The sequence below is a fragment of the Mesocricetus auratus genome, unplaced genomic scaffold (genome assembly GCF_017639785.1).
Source record: "Mesocricetus auratus isolate SY011 unplaced genomic scaffold, BCM_Maur_2.0 Super-Scaffold_100025, whole genome shotgun sequence".
Classification (NCBI taxonomy): domain Eukaryota; kingdom Metazoa; phylum Chordata; class Mammalia; order Rodentia; family Cricetidae; genus Mesocricetus; species Mesocricetus auratus.
The window spans coordinates 9,797,583-9,818,273 of NW_024429206.1; the positions used below are offsets into that span (position 1 = coordinate 9,797,583).

General features: G+C 47.6%; 1 long non-coding RNA gene across 3 annotated transcripts; it reads left to right on the forward strand.

The window, feature by feature from the left end:
• Window positions 1-4,653: 4,653 nt before the first annotated feature.
• LOC110342604 lies at window positions 4,654-18,926 on the forward strand. Of its 3 annotated transcripts, XR_005871031.1 has the most exons (9): window positions 4,654-5,379; window positions 5,663-5,881; window positions 14,469-14,659; window positions 15,121-16,500; window positions 16,645-16,776; window positions 17,019-17,102; window positions 17,210-17,431; window positions 17,704-17,762; window positions 18,062-18,926. It is a non-coding gene; the product is annotated as an uncharacterized LOC110342604 (long non-coding RNA). The 3 variants fall into 3 exon arrangements; XR_005871030.1 differs by having other exon boundaries at window positions 15,121-16,776; XR_005871032.1 differs by lacking the exon at window positions 17,210-17,431 and having other exon boundaries at window positions 15,121-16,776.
• Window positions 18,927-20,691: the final 1,765 nt, after the last annotated feature.

Consider the following 20,691-nt stretch of genomic DNA (forward strand, 5'->3'; position numbering starts at 1 on the left):
TCTCTGGGTAATAGTCCTGGCTGTCCTGGAACTTGCTCTGTAGACCAAGCTGACCTCGAACTCACAGAGATCCGCCTGCCTCTGCCTCCCGAGTGCTGGGATTAAGGGCGTGCACCACCACCACCTACCTGACTATGCTCTGTCTTGCCTCTCACCTCAGGCCCAGAGTCATGGAGCCAGCTGGTCTCCGTGAATATTGACTATCGATGATTCCGTGGCCTCCGTGAATGTCTGTGGTTCCGTGTTAGCTGTTGTCGCTTTATTGCTCTCAGGAATTTTGTCACAGCAACGAACAGCTGACTAATGCACCACTGAGTACCATATGCATGCAAAGCACATTGCAGGACCCATGGACAGATCATCACCCAGCCCGAAGTGCCAATCACGTAGACTTGAGAAGTCACTGTGAAATCCACAGGGACAAATGATGCTGTCACATTGTGTTCTGTCGTCACCAGGGTTAGGGAGATCTTGTGGGAGAGAGCCCCAGAATGAGGTCTGTCAGGTAGTGGATTGCTACTAAATGTCTGTATGTCTGGCATCCAGTCTTTCGGGATAAAGCCTACCGTATCTGCTTTGATTTTGGTAGTGGCAGAGGAGAGCCACCTGCTTCTGTCTTCCTAAGTTGCCACCTCCTGTTTTATACTTTTCATCAGCAATGGATCTTCCAGGGGAGAGGAAGGGGGGTGATGTTCTAAAGTCAGCTCCAAATTCAGGTGTGATTTTGTCATTCATTAGCAGCCTACTGACCTGGTTTTTTGTTTTTTGTTTTTTTTTTGTTTTTGTTTTTTTTTTGGTTTTTTTCGAGACAGGGTTTCTCTGTAGCTTTGGAGGCTGTCCTGGAACTCACTTTGTAGACCAGGCTGGCCTTGAACTCACAGAGATCCGCCTGCCTCTGCCTCCTGAGTGCTGGGATTAAAGGCGTGCGCCACCAACGCCCGGCAACTGACCTGGTTTTTAAAATGAATAACTTTATGGGCTGGTAGTGTAGCTCAGTTGGAAGAGTCCCTACCTACTGTGCACAAAGTCCTAGCCTTGTTCTCCACCAGGCATACCTGAGATCTTGGCATCTGGGAGTTGTAAACAGGAAGATCAGATCAAGTAATCTTGTATCTCAAAATTGGGGCCAGTGAGCTGGGTGGAGGGGGGTGGTGGCACACACTTTTAAATCCCTACATTGGGAAGCAGAGGCAGGCAGATCTCTGAGTTTGAGGTCAGCCTGGTCTACAGAGCGAGTTCCAGGACTGCCAGGACTACATAGAGAAACCCTGCCTCAAAAAAAGAAATGACTAACTAACTAACTAACTAACTAAATAAATAAATACAAACAAAGTCAGGACCAGTGACATGGTTCAGTGGGTAAAGGTGTTTTTTCTAAAAGCCTGATGACCTTTATCCAATCCCTGAAATTCACATAAAGATGGGAGGGTAGATTCATGTGTGCATGCACATGATAAACACACATATTAATAATGAATTAAATTGATTTTTTTAAAGATGGGCTGTTGAGAAGGCGCCAAGGCTGACAAGTGAGTTCAAACCCCACAGCCCAATAGAAGAAAAAGAATGGACTTTCCAAGCTGAGTGCCTATATGCACATGTCCAGAACACAAAGAAATCATTTTATCAGAAAAAAGAGAAATTCAAGGTCATTGTCAGCTACATATTAAGTTCAAGGCCTGCCTGAGACATGAGACCCTGTCAATGAATGAATGAATAATAAAAGCAGTGAGTTTACAACTGTATGCAAAAACCTTCCATCGTGGCCACATAAAATTCTTGTTATTTTATATGTGTGGGTGTTTTGCCTACATGTATGTCTGTGTATCACATGTATGCCTGGTACCCTTGGAGGCAAGAGAGGGCATAGGATCCTCTGGAACTAATACTACAGAGGGTTGAAAGGAATCGAACCCAGGCCCTCTGGAAAAGCAACCCATGCTCTCAACCACTGAACCATCTCTCCAGTCCCAGACACATGATTTTAAGTAAAGGAGCTCTCAAGCACACAAACTCCATTGTCCTGCAATGAGCTGAGTTTGCAGTCTGGGTTCAAGGCTGCTGGCACTTACAGCCTAGGAAATGCTCAAGGACCACAAAGGCCAGGAAATCACTTCTGAGTCAAAGAGCCATTCCTGCCTCCTTCCAGGCCCTAATGTATCACGTTGCTTTCCCATCATTCCTGTTCCAACTGAAAGATTTGAATTCAAATAACTCAGAAGTTATTTGGATTCCATTCAAATGTAAGCCGTCTCATCTCTTTAGTCATTATGCCCATTATTTCTGATGTAAAGACTAATACGGGATGGTAAAAGTCTCTGTGGAATGTTTTCATTGAAGATGTTTCTTCTGTGTATGGCTAGACACTGACGCTTCTGTCCACAGGAGGGAGAGGCTCATCCAGTGACAACCAAGCCAACCATTTGCAAAAGGAAGGTTGTAGATGCCATCATACAAGTGGAGGCCTTTGGTCTGGACATTTGTTAAGGTCCCACCTTGGGCTGGGGAAGTTGTGTATGCTAGGCCAGTGCTCTATCTACTCCCTGAATGCCATCCCCAGCCCTGACTGTACATGTTCATGGCCTCCTAAATCCTGTACCGGTGGAGAAGATATTCTAATGCTCTAGGATAGGAAATCTCAACAGTGCAGGAGGTCACACTTCCAGGGGATTTGGAAAAGGCATGGAGGCTCTTTGTAGATGTTGCAACTGAGGGACAAGGCAACTCTAATCACAGATGCTGATCATATCACCTTCATAGAATAGCCGGCCATCAGGTGAACTGGCCAGCCCAAAGGTCAGCAGCTCAGGGCTGAACAGTCTTACCCCAAGATGTCTAGGGCACCCAAAGAGCTCCCCAGTGAAGCTTCTTTGGAGGAAGCATTGTCCCCAGAAAAGCTGAAAAAATAGTGGCTCAACCCCCACCCCGTGATTCCCAGACTTTCTCCTTCTGTTCAGCTATGATTGAGAGGTGGCAGCCATTGCTCCCCTGAGTATGTGGGACTCACTATTGACATCTCCAGTACTTGGGAGCTGGTTAGAAATACAGTCCCAGGCTCCCCCCCAGACATGCTGAATCCGAACTTGAATTTGAATGTGAGCCCCACAGGATCCATGCACACATTCTACACATGGTATGAGAAAGTACTGGTCCCATCTGACATGAAACTGAAGTTTTAAGTGACAATTTTGATAAATGCTAACATGGATTCCAGTCCTAGGGTTCAGGGAAGGCTTCCATGAAAAATCAGCTTGAAAACTGAGCTCTTGGTGAATTACAGAAAGTAGCCAGAGGATCCCTCCAGAGGGAACAGAATAAACAAAGGCTCAGAGGCAGGCTGGGGTAGGGGTGGAGGGTGATAACCGAAGGGGGCTTGCTGGGCAAGTATAAGGACCGGACTTCAATACCCAGAATCCATGTAAAAAGTCAAGAATGGTAGGCACCTTTGTAATCACAGTACTCAGGAGGTAAAATCAGGCAGATTCCTGGGACTTGCTGGCTGGACAGTCTGGCCTTCTAGGTGAATTCAAGGCTAGTGAGAGGCCTGATCTCAAAACTCAAGGTAGATGACACCTGAGGAATGACATGTGAAGTGTATACACACACACACACACACACACACACAACACAGAACATATGCAGAGACACACAAAGATACACACAGACACGCACAGAGCTACACACACACAGTACAAACAGAGAGATATAGATACACATACACAAACACATAGAGATACATACACAGATACACACAGAACACATACATGCACACACAGAGAGAAACATACACAGCTGCATAGAGAGGTACACATACAGATATACACACAGATATCCTCTGTCTCTTACACACACACACACACACACACACACACACACACACACACACACACCAAACCCATACTCACAGACTCAGGCTCAAGTTCTGAGGTAGGAGGGAACTGCCCAATTGGAGAAGCCATTGGAGAAGTTTAGCCCTATGAGTAAGAAATAACTGGAGGTGAGAATGACCAGAAGGTCCCTTTGGGACAGCACTCTGGTGCCAGCTAGAATGTTACAGTTGGAGTTGAGCCTTATGCCCCCCCACCAGACAAGGCAAGGTGGCATCCCTTAGCAATTTAATGTCATGATCCAAACAAGTCAGGTGCTGGTCTGATGGGATCACACTCCCAGGAATGGTAATTGTCCCAGGTGACCCTAGGAGCCATGCCAGAAGGGACAGTCCATAACTCCACCCCACCCCTTTAACTTTAGGGACACAGAGTCATTTATGTCAATATATTTTTGTACAAATTTTGTAGTTTGTGGCACGTCCTGGCAACGTTAAGACTCAATTACAAAGAGCCAGAGTGGAACTGTAAACCTAAAGTTGGAAAAGCTGTTAGATTCTGGCAACAGACCGGCTCCAACTTCGCTGTTCCTGGCCTCAAAACACTGACAACAAAAATCCATTTTTAATGAGTCTTTTTTTTTTTTTAAACTAGAAACTTCACACCCTGTTTTTGGTCCCCTTTGGGCCAGCAGACTCCAGTCTTCCTTACAAGCAAGAATTGCCCCTAAACTGATTACCAGGGTACAGAGGCTCCTGCCGGCTGCCTGGTCATAGCAGCTCAACCAGCTGATGACTGGGCATTGAGTCACTTTGTTCCCGTTGTCCTTCAGCACGTGGCTGGCCTGCAGGGCCAAGCAGGCATGCAGGAGAAGTCATTTTTATCATGCAGGCAGTGACTGCCTGGCTGTCTGTGTCTCCGTCTCCCGAACAGATTACTAATCTCACAGACCGTCTATTATCCACTCGGCAACTGGCAAACGTGAACTTGGCCAACATCGAGGCAGAACACTGAGATCCAAGTTAGAAGAAGTGGGAGAAAGAGAGAAAATGCAGAGACGAGCCAGACAATTTCCCAACCTGTAAAAACATGTTGTATTTACCAGGTCTGGTACGGAAGCCAAACTCGGGGCTCGGTGTTTGTCTTGGGCCCCGGGCCTGGGTTATGTCTGGTGCTCTCAGAACGCTGCCCCCCACCTCCCACTCCTCACTCCCATCTGATGATTGGCATATTGTTTAGAGACGGAGAGGGACGCTCTTGCGCTCCGGAGGAAGCTGGCAAGAAAGTTCGATTCTATAAAAAGAAACGCGCGGTCAGGGTTCGGTTTCCTATTCTGACTCAAGGCAAAGAAGAGATTCAGAAATTCCAACCCAGAGGGTGAGGATGGGCTGCAGGGCCTGTTCCCTCAGCTCCTGCCGCCTCCCTGTTCCTGCAACTGGCCAGCTGGGATTACACAACTCACACTAGTTTTATTCCCCATGCGGCTGTTTCTCATTAGGAGCCAGGATCTTATGTCTTCCCTCCTGGTGCCATGCCACCCCCTTGGACCCAGGTGAGTAATTCTACTTCAGAACAGGAAGATTCTGTTCACACTCCTGGCTGCATTCACATGACCTCCATGTTTGGTTCTTGGTGCCAAGGTCCGACTTTCTCCTCAGAATTCCTAACATCACCAGTCTCATGGGTTCTATTCCACCAGGGAGGAGAGGAAAGAGTCAACCCGTACAATGTGCTCTGGCTACCCAGTACCTGACAACTGCTTCTGGAGGGTTCTGTCATCTCCCCCTCCCCCCCGTTTTTTGTTTTTAAACTTATTTATTTTTTTATCTTTAAAGCTGAACTCACCAGATGTTCTGAGAGAGTTTAAAGCCTGGCTTTCCTGTCTTCCACATGCGTTAAGTTGGATCCAAATCACAGCACGTCCTCCTCAGTGGTTCTGGAGAAGGACATGAAGGCGGAGTCAGGCTTTCCTCTAGGCATCAGAAACCATCGGGCCCAGGCGTTGGCATTCGGGGCCTTGGGATGTTTCTGGACCAAACTCACATTCACAAATGGTAATGTGTCTTCCTAATGTTACTCTTGCTCATTTCCTTGTATTTTCCTGGCTGTGTACCAGAATCGACAGAGCTATAAACCCCCCAAAGTCTCTGGGTAGATGGAAATAAATACAAGGATGGCTCACGTGCAATTTTGCAGAAACGGGAGGGCTGGGGGTGGGGTTCAGTGCGGAGGGCTCCCTTGGTTATGCGCAAAGCCCCTCGACTTTGATCCCCAACACCACCAAACCCAACAAAAACAAAGAAAACACCTCAGCCACACCTGGAGAGAGCTGGTAAGCAATCGCTCTCCTGTTTGGGTGACTGGAAGCACCCCTGTGTCTAAGGGAGGTGGAACTCCCCCATTCCTCCACAGCTCCCTCCGCCTGGTGCCCTGCATTGCATAGAAAAGCCTGAGCACACCATGCCACCTTGCTGGGCCTCGCCAAAATCCAAGAATGGCGCAGAGTGCACATTAACCAGATGGAATGCAACATGCATGTAAAGAAATAAGAGCCGTGCCAGGAAAGTTGGCAGAGTCTCTGGAATGCTTTAAACAGTGTGTGTGTGGGTAGAAAGAGTGAGCCCCGAGTCGGCCAGGCGGCCTCCTTCCTAAGAGCTGTTTCCTTTACAGCCATAGCCTGTTTTACCAGTCAAAATAAATACAGTGTTAAATGCCCCCCTTTTACGGGCTCCTGGTACAGAGCAGTTTGGCCAGGCAGTTTGAAATATGACCTGGGCTCATTGGAGGGAAAAAGTCCTTTTAACTGAGTGGAAGGGATGTATGTGCCACTTCTCTGGGGATTGGGAGGAGAGTAGGGAGGGTCATGGAGTCAATATTCTGAGTGAAGACATACAGGAAAAAGAAGGAACGGCCATGGGGTCCTTACTGCTAGTTTGAAAATCAGTGTTTCTGGTTTCTTTTTTTTTAAATAATTTATTTATTCTTATTTTGTATATGCATTGTGTTTTGTCTACATGTGTGTCTCTGTGAGAGTGTCAGATCTTAGAGTTATAGACAGTTGTTAGCTGTCATGTGGGAATAGAACTGGGGTCCTCTGAAAGAGCAGTCACTGCCCTTAACCACTGAGCCATCTCTCCAACCCCTCTCGCTGGTTTCATACAGGTTCAGTGTAATGCTTGCAAGCCTGGCTGGGGCTGACTTTGAAGGTTTCCTGTCCTTCATGGCTTCTCAAGGAACAATGGGACAGGTTTTCAGGGGAGCTGGTTGTTTCTGAAGGCATCTAAGGAGAAGAAGCCAGGCCTTTTCTTTATCTGTTATTGTTTGTGCGTACTGTGTACATGTTTTTGTGCATGCATGTTTTTGGGGTTTTTTTGGGGGAAGGGGGTTTCGAGACAGAGTTTCTCTGTGGCTTTGGAGGCTGTCCTGGAACTAGCTCTTGTCGACCAGGCTGGTCTCAAACTCAGAGATCCACCTGCCTCTGCCTCCTGAGTGCTGGGAATAAGACGTGCACCACCACTGCCTGGCATGCATGTTTTTGTATGTATGTGATAACACAGAGTCTCACTGTATAGACCAGGCTGGCTTCCATCCACCTCCCTCTCTCTGGCTCCTGAGTGCCCAGATCAAAGGCATATGTACCACACTCAGCTCTGCCTTAGTTTTTGAGGCAGCCTCTCTTGCTGAGCCTGGAGCTCACTGATCACACTAGACTTGGATGACCACAAAGCTCCAGGGATCATTCTGTCTCTGCCTTCCCAGTGCTGGGATTACAGCATGCATTGCCATGCCCAGTTTTAGTTCATGGGAGTTGGGGATTGAACTCTGGTTCTCTTGTTTGTGGGGCAAGAGCTTTATCCACTGAGCCACCTAACCACCCTCTGAGCCTTTGCTTTATTGAGAAAAGCTCAGAGCTAAAGACACAGCTACAGTTCAACCCACTCAGGCCATTTAGCTTTTCAGATCCCCATAAACACCCCTAACCACAGCAGCAGCTTGCCACCGGCAGGCAGGAGGGACTAGACAGAATCTTGAGCAATTCTGCATTCCAGGGATGGCAGATGGTCTCTGAAGCATCTCAAGATCTCCCAAGGGAGGTCTGGGAGGTCCTGGGCTGTCTCTGTTCTAACACATGAAGCACATGAAGCAACAGAGGCTCAGAGAGGTTGAGTCATTTACCCAGGCTCTCCCAGCTTTGGGAATGGATGGCCTTGGTTGTCTAACCCAAACAGCAAATGTTGAAGAACCACCTCCACCCTCAGAACTCCCCTGGCTCAGGAGCAGGTTGTTACATTCCCCATTGGGTAGGTCATGGGGTGAATTATCCTCCTGGGCGGCAGTAAACAAACCATTACCGGTGCCCTAGGTACTCCCCCCAACACACACGCCATTATGGAGGGCAGAAGGCTGAAACCAAGGTGTCAGCAGCGCATACTCTCTAGTACCTGCTAGGAAACAGAGATAAGGCAAGGAAGAGCATTATTGATTCATTCACTGATTCATTCATCTCCCCAGGGCTCCAGGGACGCCTCTGCCTTACACTAAGGGCTTCTTTTCTCCTTGACTGTGGCTGCAGGGTTCCAACCTTCACCTCTGTCTTCACGTCTCTTTCTCTTCTGTGTCTTTTGTCCTTCTGGTCTCTGACAAGGACACGTGTCATTGGATTAAGAAGCCGCACTAATCAATGATCGCATCCCAAGATCTTTAACTTAATTATACCTGCAAAAAAACCCTTTCCCCAATTAGGCTTTAATGCTTCAGGGCTGGATGTAGCTCAGTGTGCACCAGGTCGGGTGATTTGAGTTTGATGCCTACATCCCATGTGGTGGAGGGAGAGAAGTGATTGACCCCCTCCCCAAAACACACACATACACACACACACACACACACACACACACACACACACACACACACACACACACGAAGTGATTGACCCCCTCTTCAAAACACACACACACACACACACACACACACACACACACACACACGAAGTGATTGACCCCCTCTCCAAAACACACACACACACACACACACACACACACACACGAAGTAATTGACCCCCTCTCCAAAACACACACACACACACACACACACACACACGTTGACCTCTGACCTCCACATGTACAACATGGCATGCATACACCCACTCACATGCACACATGCGCACCAAATAAATAAATGAAAATGTAAAGATTGCATGCCCAAATTTGAGGGGGTATTTTTTTTTTGACAGCTGTTTTTCAGCCTGTGTCACCAGGAGACATCAGTGACGGAAGGATGTGTCCAATGAGGGTCTTTCTGATCTACAACAATAACTTTCCTCCCTTGGCTTGTTTTGTTGTTGCTGCTGTTAGTTACAGGGGAGGGGAACATGGAAAGCTTCTTTGTCCTTCAAAAACCCAGTGAGCAACACCTGGGCATGGAGCTCCACACCTGGACTCCGAGCACTTGGGAGGTGGAGGCTGCAGAATCAGAAGTTTGATGGGGAGGAAAGGGTACATCTCTAACTCGCATTCCTATCCTCACTCCCACCCCTGGGGCAGCACCCTGCCTCTGGAATGAGTCTCAAAGACGGCAGGTAAATTCTAAGGATGTGAAATTATCTCTGGCCATTGACTCTGGAGTTTGAAGACCTGTCCTGCAATGATACTGTTGGTAACTATTGCCCAAATCCAGGGAATTTAGAAAAAAAAACAAAACAAAAACAAAGTCCTAACAGATTTTGCTTTCTAGACATATAAGAAAGCAGCGTTTATAGGGACCTGGGAGCCTGGGCCTTGTCATCTGTATCTGGGGCTAAGTGCGGTTATTTTTGTGTTGCAGATTCCCAGAGTTCTGGCTGGGTTAGAAGATCTCATCTTCATTCCCTTAGGTGGCCCCTTTCCAACTCTGCAAACCCCATGAGAACCTTGATAGCTTCGCCTTGTTCCTTTCCTTTTTTGTTTCTGATCAGCCCCTGCAGGGGAACTGGTTCTAGCTCGCTTGGTGATGGTCAAAACCACAGCTGCTATTATTTCGTGCCGTCAAGATTCAGGCTCCATGCTGGCAATGCCACCTGAGGTATCTCACTGAACTTTCCCCAAGAGGCACCCATGTGGGCTCTACCTTCAGAATGAGCTCAGAATGGGGTCCCTTTCCATCACCTCCATGCTACCTCCCTGGACCAGGCTCCCATCCCCCTCCCCCCATTACTGTGGTCCTTCCCTACTGAATAGCACATGTTTCCCTGTCTAGGTCTATTTTCAACTCAGCAGACTGAGTGGTGCCTTTGATGTGAAAGTCAGGAGAGGACACAAACCTCCATGGGTTCCCATATTGTGGAAAGTCAAATCCAAATCCCATTCTTCTTTTCCCACTCACATTGTGATCCAGGTTCTTCGTGCTCCTTGGTTTCTGAACATGCAGCATTCCTGTCTGGGCCTTTACACGTCCTGTTCCTACTCTCCTTGGAAGTACATGTGATTTATTCCTCTCTTCAAGACTTTTCAAATTCAGCTCCTGGGTCTGAGCTGACACACTTTAAAATGCAAGCTTTCCTTTGGTGTCTCTGTTATATACCTGTGTCATCTAGGAGTGGAGACTCAAGCCTGTAATGCCAGCACTGGGAAGCCTCAGGCCAGCCGTGCAGTCTCAAAACAATTAAGTTCCAGGTCATCCAAAGCTACAAAATGACACCCTGTTCAAACAAAACACAATAGACAAGAACGAAGCAGCTCTGAGCTATTCTTTTAGTTATTTGTTACGTTTATTATTCATCTCACCTCAAAAAAAAAACAGGGTCTTCTGAGCTCAAACTGAAAGCAATTTAGCATGACACACTTGAATAGTGTTTATTAGATGGATGGATGAATGGATGGACTGATGGATGAGTAGGCTGAAGAATGGATGGGTGGATGGATGAACTGACTGAGGGAGGGAGGGAGGAGCAGGTGGATGGATGGAAAGATGGATAAATGGACTGACTGACAGATGCATGTGTGTCTTATGAAATGTGTCCTATAATCAGTCCTATATAATACAGGAGGAAACTCAGAAGGGCTGGGTAGACTTTTCAAGGTAAGTTAGTTTCAGTTAGTGGCAAAGTTGAAACTTCAACTCAGGTTTCCCAGACCCCAAACAATTTAACTACTAAGTTTACTGATAATGAGTTAAGCCCACTATAGAATACTCTGGTCCTCGCAATCTACGTCTCAGCCCAATCCCATTGCAGGATGAAGCGGCTGCTCTGCACTTGGCCCTTCAGGATTAGTGCCTATTGTCCAGGATTAGTCAGAATGGGCAGCTCCTGTGAGTGCAGAGATGGGGAGACCTACATGAGAAATCCGGCATTAATCACCCAATTGATAGGTTTTTTTTGTTGTTGTTGTTGTTTTTCGAGACAGGGTTTCTCTGTGGCTTTGGAGGCTGTCCTGGAACTAGCTCTTGTAGACCAGGCTGGCCTCGAACTCACAGAGATCCGCCTGCCTCTGCCTCCCGAGTGCTGGGATTAAAGGCGTGCGCCACCAACGCCCGGCCAATTGATAGGTTTTGAGCACAGTTTTGCAAGTGTTCATGTCTTAGAAATTTTTTTTTTTTTGGTTTTTCAAGACAGGGTTTCTCTGTGGCTTTGGAGGCTGTCCTGGAACTCACTTTGTAGACCACGCTGGCCTCAAACTCACAGAGATCCACCTGCCTCTGCCTCCCGAGTGCTGGGATTAAAGGAGTGCGCCACCAACGCCCGGCTTTAGAAATATTTTAAAAGAGTGACTCTTAACAGATAATTTTTAAAAACACTGGTAAGAAAAATTGCATAGTAATTCAACTCTGTATGTGAACTGCCTCCACTTGAGGGGCAAACACCGAGGCAGGTTTTCTCTCGCTCACGGGAGAGCTGGAAGTTCAACCTTCTAGGATTTAAAACAACAAGTCTCAGCTGAGTGTGGTGGCATATGCCTGCTGTACCAGCACTGGGGACGGGGAATGAGACAGGAGGATTTCAAGTTCAAGGCCAGCATGGGATATATAATGAGTTTGGGGCAATTTCTAATGCTGTATTGTAAGACCCTATCTCAAAGCAATTATCAACAAACTAAACCTGTAATTTCTGTATAGCCCTAATGTTCCAGTCTTACATATTTATCTACTCCCAAAGAATGTGGGTATGTTCAGGCATTGGTGGCACACGCCTTTAATCCTAGCACTCGGAAGGCAGAGACAGGCAGATCTCTGTGAGTTCGAGGCCATCCTGGTCTACAGAGCAAGTTCCAGGAAAGCCTCCAAAACAATACAGAGAAACCCTGTCTCAAAAAACAAAAAAACAAAAGGAATGGGGGTATGTGTGTGGAATTATGAGAAATGCTCATAGCAGCATCGTTCATAATATCTGAAGGATATTCAGCATTATTCATAATACTTAAAAATGGCCATTGCCCAATGAATAAACAAACTGTGGCATATCCTTACAATGGAATAGTATTCATACATAAAAAGGGATGAAGTACTGATACATATTCCAACATGAATGAGTCTTGAACATAGTATGCTCAATGAAAGTTGCAGAACACAAAAGGTCTCATATACGACTCCATGTGTGCATGCATGAAATTTCCATGATTGGGTGCAAGCCTTTAATCCCAGTACTCTGGAGGCAGAGGTAGGCAGATCTCTGTGAGTTAGAAGCCAGCCCAGTCTACAAAGTGAGTTCCAGGACAGGTTCCAAAGCTACACAGAGAAACAAAACAAAAACAACAACAAAAAAGACTGGAGAATCTAAGCCCCTTCTTACTCCTTCCTGTGACTCTCTATCATATCCTAGGTCCTACAAAACCTCTATGGCTAATTTTCTGTCAGCTGGTCGCTGGCCGCTGGCTCCAGATTCAAGGTTAACTTAATATATTAACAGTCTCTGAGTGTCACAGCTCGATCAAATATTTTGCAATATCCATGGAAATAGAAAGCAGATGTGTAATTTCCAGACGATAGGAGAGGAGGGATTACGGAGTGACTATGCAATAGATATGAGCCTTCCCATCTTGGGTAAGGATAATGTTTGGGAACTGGACACTGCCTATGAATACTTGACCTTGTGGATAGCATTCAACACCACTGGGCCACATACACCTTAAAATGGTGCATCGTTATTTTCGTGAATTTATTAGTGTGTGTGTGTGTGTGTGTGTGTGTGTGCCACGACAAGTGTGCGGAGGTCAGAAGAGAGCTTTCCGGAAGCCTCTTCTCTGCTTCCACCTGGGGTCTTACATTATACTCACATAGTGAGTTTGCATGGTGAATACCTTTACCTGATGAGTTACTTTGCTGATCCTGTTTGATGGGTTTTATTTTAAAATTTGTTTAAAGTGAATATTTAAAGTCAGCTGTGGGGGAGCACTCCTTTAATCCCAGTACTTGGGAGGCAGAGGTGGGCAGATCTCTATAAGTTTGAGGACAGCCTATTTTACACAGCGAGTTCCAGACCAGCCAGGGCTACATAATGAGACCCTATCTCAAAAACAAAACAAAAAAGTGAGCATTCAAAATCGGGCCTCAGTATCTGGATGGTTGAGTTTGCCTCTGATTTGATGGACAGCTTAGCAGAGGGTTATGTACCCTGCAGGGCGGGGTAGGCGGGCACTGCCTAGGAAGAGATCCCTACTCCCGTCTGTGGCTTATTGGCCTCTGTGGAATTGAGGCTCATCCTTGATAGCCTCAAAAACCGCATGGGGCCTGTTGAGGTGGATCAGTGGATAAAAACAGTAGCCTCATTCCTAGCCATGGTGGCACAGGCCTTTACTCCCAACACTCAGGAGGCAGAGGCAAGTAGGAGGACCTCTGAGTGCTAGCCTAGTAGTCTACAGAGCGAGTTCCAGGACAGCCAGGGCTACACAGAGAAACCCTGTCTTGAAAAACCAGGAAAACAAAGCAAAATGACAAAAACCCAACAACCAAAGTTCAATGCCTAGAACTCACAGTAGAAGGAGACAACCAACCCCTGAAAGAAAATGTTCTCGGACCTCTACATATTGACCATGGCACACATGCGCTTGCACACGTGTGAACACACACACACAAACATACACACCACTCTAATGATAAATAAAATTTTAAAGTCTTAAATTTTTAAAAGGATCTTAGAAGATGACCCAGTTGGTACAGTTCTAGTTCAGAGTTCATGCCTTCGAAAAGCCAGGTGTGGCACCATCTGTGACCCCAGCTTCTGGGAGGCAGAGGCAGCAGATTTCCCAGTTCTATCAGGGCGAGCTTTCCAGTCCAACGGTGCTCACAACGGAGAGCCCTTTTCAAGGGTTAGATTACCACCTGCTCACACAGCCCCTTCGGGTCAGATCCCCATCGGCTTCCAACTTCTCAACTTTGTAAACCAGGCTTCCGGGAAAGAAACACTGTTCACACAGTCTCCCATCCTCACGGGAATTTTTCTGTGGGAGATTCCAAGAAGTGAAATTGCTGGGTTCAAATCAAATCCTTTCTGTTCTGGGACATTTTCATAGCACATCACTATGGGATACAAATGTATATTGTCTCTGGCCCTAGGACCAAAAAAAAAAAAGAAAGCCAGAACTGAGATCTTTCCATGGGTCTTTGATTAGCTCTGCCCATCCCACCCAACCCTGCTCATCATGACTCCAACTGTTTTCATTCGCTTCATAGGTTTGCTGTCTCCAGATCCACTCCAGCAGAGGGAAAAGACATCAGCCCCTCCTGTGTCATTCTTCAAACATTTAGGGGAAATTGATTTTCCACATGGGCTATGGCCAAGCGAGGGATGTGCCGGCCCAGAGTTCCCAAGAAGGGCTGTTACCACAAGCACTTGCTGTAACCAAGACTGAGCCCAACTCGAGGTATGTCATTAGTGGGTCTGATTCCTTGTCTGCCCAAAATTGCTGATGGCCAGGAGTAGTAGTGACTTTAAAGTAGGATTTCCTTCCTAATCTTTTTTTTTTTTTTTTTGAGACAGGATTTCTCTCTGTAGCCCAGGCTGTCCTGGAACTCACTTTGTAGACCAGGCTGGCCTTGAACTCACAGAGATCCACCTGTCTCTACCTCCCGAGTGTTGGGATTAAAGGCATGCACCACTACTGCCTGGCTTTAGTCTTTTAAAAAGCAAAGACCTGCTGGAGCCTTGAAGTGCCTGGAGAGGGGAAGATTCTATTTTCTAAGGAAAGGAGGCAGACAGGGCCTGCCTGACCTTACTGCTCACACTGTTCTCCTTTGCCTGCTGTGCTGGGGATTGAACTCCCATGCACGGCACAGCTATGTCTGCCACCCTCTGCTCTGACCCTGTTACGTGTGCTTCTCCTAGCACCCTCTGGAACATTGATGAGGACAGACGGAAATGCCAAATGCGCCTCAGGTTTGCATGGCTGGAGGTGAGGCAAGTTTAGCGCTGGGCGGCTCAAGACTGGGAGATGGCCCTGAGAGCTGAGGGTCTGTCCCAAAGAGGCTGCATTAGTTCTAGAGCCACACCATTTGAGACTGAATCTCAAGCTACCTATTGTTAGTTGAGTAACTGAATAAATTACTTCCCCTCTCTGTGCCTCTGTGTCTTCATATCTCAGCCCAGAAAGCTGATGATCACACACAAGTTCAAGGCCTGCCTGGGTGACTAGGTGAGACCCTATTCCAAAGTTGAAAGTAGAAGGAGGCATTTAACAGCCATGCACAAACTCCCGGGTCCCAACACCCAGGACCAAACCCACAAGCAAGGTGAAGGGGCCAGTAAGATGACTCAGTGGGGAGAGTACTAGCCACACGTGCCCGAGGACCTGAGTTCAGATCCCCATCACCCAGAATAACCTGGGGATGGTGGCACACATCTGTGATTCCATAGCTAGGAAGAGGAGACAGGAGTGTTCAAGGGACTTTTATCCCTGGTGCTAGTTTAGCTTCAAGCTCAGTGAAAGTCCCAGTCTCAGTGAGGAGGACGATGATGATGACGACGATGATGATGATGATGAATAAAGCAAAGATGAGCAGTTTTCCCAGATTAAGGGCTAGAGAGAAAACATTTTCAGCTTTATAACCCATATATTCTCTAGCCCGCTATTTTGTAAAGATTTATGGGATTGGAGAGATAGCTCATTAGTTAAAAGCGCTGACTGCTTTTGCAGAGGATCCAGGTTCAGTTTCCCAGCACCCCACATGACAGTTCACAACCATCTGAACCTCCAGTTCCAGGGGATCCGACACCCTCACAATGCACAGTGTTTGTGTGGGGGCCTGAGTGTGCCATGTATGTGCCAAGTACATGCAGAGACTAGAAGATGGTTTGGGACCCCCTGCATGGAACTGCGGTTACAGGTGGTTGTGAGCCGCCTGATGTGAGTTTTAGGAACAGAGACCAGGTCCTCTGCAAGAGCAACAAGTGCTCCTAACCATGGAGCCATCTCTCAAGTCCTCCAGAACGCTGCTTAATTCTGCTGTGACAGCATGAATCCTGCTTACCAGTTTGGCTTTTTTTATTAACTTCTGTTCATTTATTTATTTTTGAGACAGGGCTTTGTTATGTAGCCCAGACTGGCCCGGAACTCATTATGCCTGTCTCAGCCTCCACAGTGCTGGGATTACAAGTATGCGCTCCTATTTCTTGTTTCTCCTTGGACTTGGGACATTTGACTTCACCACGGGGTGAGGGTGTATCCAAACCCCACAACAGCTCTGCTTTTCACTTTGGAAGACACAGGTAACTTCTTTCCAGAATGGACTTTGTGTGGCATGACTCAGCCCAGCTGTAGTCTAAGACAAGCCCTTCAAGTGTGTTTAAAGTTGGACAGGAGACTGGAGACATGGCTGTGTGGTTTAGAGAAAGTACTGCTTGCTCTTGCAGAAGACCCACGCTCAGTTCCCAGCACCCACCCCGGAGGGCTCACAAGTGCCTCTAACTCCAGCTCCAGGGAACCTCTCACCTCTGGCTCCAAGGGCACGGCACTAATGTGTACATACTCACACATAGAGAAAGGTAATTAAAAATAACAAATCTTTAAGGTGGGCTTGGTGGAATCTCTAATCCCAGAATTGAGAGGCAAAGGCAGGTGGATCTCTGTGAGTTCAAGGACAGCCTGGTCTACATAGCAAGTTCTAGGCCATCCTGGGCTATATATAGAGACCCAGTCACAATAAATGAACAAACAAATAATTTTAAATTCAGATCAGTTAAGCTATAGGTAGTTTAATGGTATTGCATGTGCTTTTCTCTTACAGATGCCATCAATTTCCCATGAGTTTATCTGGATATGACCCTTTCCTATATTGAGAAACATCTGGAACCCATTAAAAATGATCCTGGTGAGTTCTTTCATTTGTTTGTGAAAAGCTCTCATGTAGCCCAGGCTGTCTCCAGTGCTGATTCGTGGGATTACAGAATTGTCTCACTACACCTTGTTTTCATGCAGTACTGAAATTTTGAACTCAAATTTTTGCATGCGCTTGGCAAGGATTCTACCAACAGAGCTGCATCCCCGGCCGTGCCTGGCGAGTTCTAAGGCAGAGTTTAGCTGGTGTCGATGCTATTGGCTACACTCATGCCTCTCTCTGCACTTGGCTGCCCACCTTGGCTTCACCTCACAGCAGCAAGATGGACGGAGCACCCGGAGATGCTTTGTGGCATGCCACAGGTCTTTCCCAGGCTCACCAGATTCCACCTGTCTCATTGGTGACTATGGTCACATGCCCTCTGAATCACCTGCTGGTCAAGAGCGGGGGGGGCTGACCAATGAGAAACATTTCTAGAGGTGAGTGGCTGCCGGCCTGAGTCACACCAGAGGAGCGTGGCCGCTTCACCATTCAGAGAGGGTGGAGGAGGCTGGGTAGAGATGCTGGGCAGACCCTCGGGATCTTTTCCTGAGCAGAGGGCCCTCTGATCCAGTTTGTGTGTGTCACCTTGTAGGAAGAGGCAGCCTTGTGAAGACAGGCGCTCCGCTGACCTTCGCTGTGAACACACAGATGGTAAGAGCCCAGCAGGAAACAACTTTATATGACCTCTGAGTCCACTTCACACCCTCCTGTCCCATCTCACCAGTCTTCCCAGGTCCCAGAAACAGGACAGGCAAGAAGTAGTTAGTCCAAGGACAATGGTTAAGCCCTAGATTTTATCGCCTTCCTTTCCATTCCACCCCACAAAAGGATCCCCCATATCCCAAGTTGCCCTTCAATTTGCTATATAGCTCAGGTTGACCTTGAACTTCTGATCTTGCTGCCTCCACCTCCCAGGCGTGTAACACCATGCCTGTTTTATGCCATGCCAGGGCCGGAACCCAGGACATCATGAATGCTAGGCAAGCACTCAACCAACTACATTCTTCAGCCCAAAGCCCTGGATTTCTGGTCTCTACTCTGGGTTCTCTTTTCCCAGGCCTCCTGGCTATCTGATGAAGTGACAAGGTCAGCATTGTCATAGGAATCAGTGGCTGAGAAGGCACAGGTGACAAGGGAAGAGACTTTGCTAAGTAAGAGCAGACACAGCCTTAAAACCATGCTTATGGTGGCGACCTCTAGGCACAGTTTCTGGTTCCTGGGGGTATCACAATTTCCACATTCAGCCATGTGCTGCGGATGATCCAAGGAGGACAGATGGCAGGCGGCACATCCTGTCTTGCCTAGCTGTGTTGCAGGTTTGTGGAAGTGGTTCTGTGCCATTCACTCCGTGACAGCATCAGACAGCCATGCATTTCCCAGAGAGTGTCCCGTCATCAGTGATGCACGACTCTGCTGTGAACTCTCCGGAAATGATGGGATGATGGCAATAATTCCTGTGATGAAGCACAGGTGTGCCCTTTTGAGTTTCCGAGGAGAGCAGTTTCCTGGAATGTCTTTCTGTTGAAGCTGTCGGAGGGCGCCTCCTTGCATTTCACCCTGGCCTGACTGACTTGCAAAAGGAGAAGATTCTCCGCAGGAGAAAGCTGGACTGAAGGGGCCGTGAAGTCACTGCTTTTCTCGTTGCGGTGACCTGACAAAAGCAACCTAAAGAAGGGAGAATCTATTTTAGCTAACAGTTTGAGGGCACAGTCCATCGTGATGGAGAAGGCATGGCGGCGGGAGTGTGAGGCAGCTGGTCACATGACCTCTGCTGACAGGAAGCAGAGAGAGAGAGGGAGAGAGAGAGAGAGAGAGAGAGAGAGAGAGAGAGAGAGAGAGAGAGAGAGAGAGAGAGAGAGAGAGAGAGAGAGAGGACCACAGCTCACTTTCTCCTTTTTGTTCAGTCCAGGATCCCAGCCCATGGATGCTGTCCACATTCAGGGTAAGTCTTCCCTAGTCTGTTGAGCCTTTCTGGAAACATCCATGTGGACACAGTCAGTGTTTCCATAGTGATGCTAAATCCAGTAAAGCTGACGATGAAGATGACCCTCCACAGTGCACAAGCTAAGGATCATCAACCCTAGCTTCTATGCCTATGGACAGTGCTTGATGCTTGCATATGAGAACATATTGATACAATGTTGGAAGGGTACAAGGAAGATGATTACACCTGAAATCCTCTCCAAAATTGTTTCAAGGGCCACAGCAAAACAAATTAACAGTAAATAAGCTAAAATGCTGCCCAGTCGGTGGTGGTGCAAGCCTTTAATCCCAGCACTCCGGAGGAAGAAGCAGGTGGATCTTTCTGAGTTTGAGGCCAGCCTGGTCTGCAGAGCGAGTTCCAGGAAATCCAGGGCTCCATGACAAGGCTCCATCTCAACAAAGCAAAAACAAAACTGCTGTGAGATGAGGATCAGACCCCCTGACATTAGACACTCTAGTGAAAGGGGTCAGGAAGGTAAAGCACGAGGTTTGCAAGGTCAAAGGATGGAAACCACATTAGACGTTGTATTATTTATTTATTTGTGTGTGTGTGCGTGTGCTTGTGTGTGCCTCAAAACATCTGTAGAAGTTTATACAGTCAGTTCCCTCTTTGCACTATGTGGAGCACAGGGACTGAAGTCAGTTTAGCATTCCGGCCAGCAGGCACCCTCACCCACAGAGCCATCTTGCCAGGCCCTGAAACCCCTGTGCTCCAGGCAGGATACATCTCCAGGTGGTGGCACAGCCTTCTCAGAGCCGCCTAAAAAGGAGCAAATACACAGAATCCTTCTGCTGTGTCTGGGAAACTGAAATTCTTCCAATTAGGCAATGAATCTTTGTAGAGACTACTGCCCGGGGTGGGGGAGGGGGAGGTGAGGCAGGGAGGTGCCCAGCTGGTAGAGTGCTTACCCAGCATGCATTGGCCCTGGGCTTGATCTCAGTACCACATATACCCAATGTGGCGATTTGCATCTGTAACCCTAGCATTCGGGAGCTGGAGGATTGGGAGGTTAAAACTAGCCTGGGCTACATGAGACCCTGTTGCAACCCTACCCTACAACCACCAAAAGAAGAAAAAAGTACAAGAACCACGTTCACTCAGGGTTTTGCTTAGTAGAAGATTCGTATGGGAAGCGGGATTGCTTAACAGAAGAGTAGCAAAGGTCCTGGGGCAGATAAAGGGACAGCGAGGTGGGGGCTTCTGTGCCTTGGACTCGGCTCCTAGGGAGAGATTACAGCAGAGTGGAACGGGAAGAGGAGGGGCCAGGCCTCGCATGCCAGGGCCAGGAACTCCGATTTCAAGCTAAATTCAGTGTGAAGCCACTTGCAGGGTTGGGGGTGGGGAGGTGGGGGTCAGCTGTGAGACAGCAAGATCCTGATTTTGAGTTTATGTCTTAAAAAGGCCACTCGGGCCGCTGGGCAGAGAATGGATGGTAGGGCTGTGGGAGCCGATCAATACACAAAAGCACTTAACACCAGGGCTGGCGCGAAGCAAGTGTCTTAATAAGTAGTAACTGTTTCTCATTATGACCCTGTCATCCCTATTATCATCCGTCTGCCTTTGTCTGCCGGGAGTCAGTTTGTGATCCTCGGACAT